The sequence below is a fragment of the Lolium rigidum genome, chromosome 7, assembly GCF_022539505.1.
Source record: "Lolium rigidum isolate FL_2022 chromosome 7, APGP_CSIRO_Lrig_0.1, whole genome shotgun sequence".
Lineage (NCBI taxonomy): Eukaryota > Viridiplantae > Streptophyta > Magnoliopsida > Poales > Poaceae > Lolium > Lolium rigidum.
In genome coordinates this window covers 40,971,163-40,973,413 of record NC_061514.1, presented here as the reverse complement: position 1 = coordinate 40,973,413, position 2,251 = coordinate 40,971,163, and positions in this window count along the sequence as shown.

Sequence of the window (2,251 nt, the reverse complement as noted above, 5' to 3'; positions counted from 1 at the left end):
CGCTGTACTCCAGAGAGCACCAGTGTAAGCAGACATCTCAGCTGCTAACTATTCAGTTGGGGGATTTTGGGGAGATCCTGTCTGATGATACGGTACATGCATTGGAGTTATTAGATGACCCAGTTATCACTGTTGAGTGCTGTCATATCTCGGTTAATGCAATGGCAGGAACTGAATCCATCAAGTCTCTCCGCCTGCGTACTATGGTAGGAAATCAGGTCTGTTTGATTCTTGTGGACTCAGGCAGCTCACACAGCTTCATCAATGCAGAGTTTGCTCGACGTGTTGGGGCTTCTATTCAGCCAATGAGTTCTGTAGCGGTCAAAGTGGCTAACAATCAAGTAATGTACTCGGCTGAAGTGGCACCTGGGTTTTCATGGTGGATTCAAGGCCATACCTTCACTCATGATATGCGTCTGTTGGATCTGGGTGCGTATGACGCCATATTGGGGATGGATTGGTTGGAGCTGTTTGATCCAATGACTTGTAGCTGGAAACATAAGGTGCTCAAGTTCCAGTATCATGACCAAGAGATTGTTCTGCAGGGAGTCCTTGCTAGGGAACAACAGATACTTCCGGCTTTGGAATTGGAGAAATTGAACACTTGGCTCAAGGGTAATGAGGTATGGTCTCTTGCTGTTATAGAGCCCATGGCTTCTGTTCCTCTTTCCTCGATTGACACAGTGGTTCCTGCTGAAATGCAACAATTGTTAGAAGAGTACAGTGATATCTTTAAAGAGCCCACAACATTACCACCTCACCGGGAGTTTGATCATACTATTCCTTTGGACCCAGCCGCTAAACCTGTGAATTCCCGTCCCTATCGTTATTCACCACTACAAAAGGATGAAATTGAACGACAGGTGAAAGCAATGCTACAATCTGGTGTCATTACAAGGAGTATGAGTCCATATGCTTCGCCAGTTTTGCTGGTGCAAAAGAAGGATGGTACATGGCGGTTTTGTGTTGATTATAGACGTCTTAATGATATCACCATCAAAAACAAATTTCCGTTGCCTATTGTGGATGAATTGTTTGATGAATTAGCAGGCACAAAATATTTCTCCAAACTTGATTTGAGAGCAGGCTACCACCAAATTCGCATGTGTGAGCATGATGAGCCAAAGACTGCCTTTAAAACTCACCATGGTCATTTTCAATTTCGTGTCATGCCTTTTGGATTGACAAATGCCCCTGCTACCTTCCAGTGCATCATGAATGACATATTTGCTCCTTATATCCGCAAATTTGTCATTGTGTTTTTGGATGACATCTTGATTTACAGTAAGTCTTGGCCTGGGCATTTGTTGCATTTGAAGGCTGTGTTGTGTACACTTAGGGAGAAGCAATTCCTTGCTAAGAGCTCGAAGTGCAGTTTTGCTCAAACTTCCATCAGCTATTTGGGCCATGTTATTTCTGCAGAAGGGGTATCTACTGAGCCTGAAAAGACTATTGCTATTGCAAAATGGCCCATCCCTGCTACAATCACTGAATTGAGGGGTTTCTTGGGCTTAACAGGCTACTACCGCAGATTTGTCAAGCACTATGGTCTGCTAGCCAAGCCTTTGACTAATCTACTCACTAAGAAGGGATTTACTTGGTCCGAGCATGCTACCCAAGCTTTCAACCTTTTGAAGCAAGCTTTGATGACTACCCCAGTGCTGGCTCTTCCTAATTTTAACCTTCCATTCACTGTCGAAACTGATGCATGTGACACTGGTATTGGTGCTGTTTTAGTTCAGCAGGGACACCCAGTTGCTTACTTAAGCAAAGCTCTTGGACAGCAAAATAGTAAACTTTCTATCTACGAAAAAGAGTTTCTCGCGGTGATGATGGCCATTGAACGTTGGCATCCTTATTTGCAACGGGGCCAGTTTACTATTCTGACCGACCATAAGAGTTTATGCAACTTAACGGACCAACAATTGCATTCTGATTTACAACGCAAAGCTATGTCAAAATTGATGGGATTGCAGTACACTTTCCAGTACAGACGTGGTGCAGATAATAACGCTGCAGATTCCTTGTCCCGCGTTGCACATGTTCTGCAAATGGAGGCACTCACTACTTGTCGTCCTGACTGGGTTAAAGAGGTGTACCACTCTTATGAGTTGGATCCACATGCTCAAGCTCTTCTAACTGAATTGGCTGTTTGCAGCCCAAATGATAAAGGCTATGCACTTGAGCAAGGATTGATCAAGTATCAAGGACGTGTTTACATTGGTGCTCACTTAGCCCTACAAACTAAGTT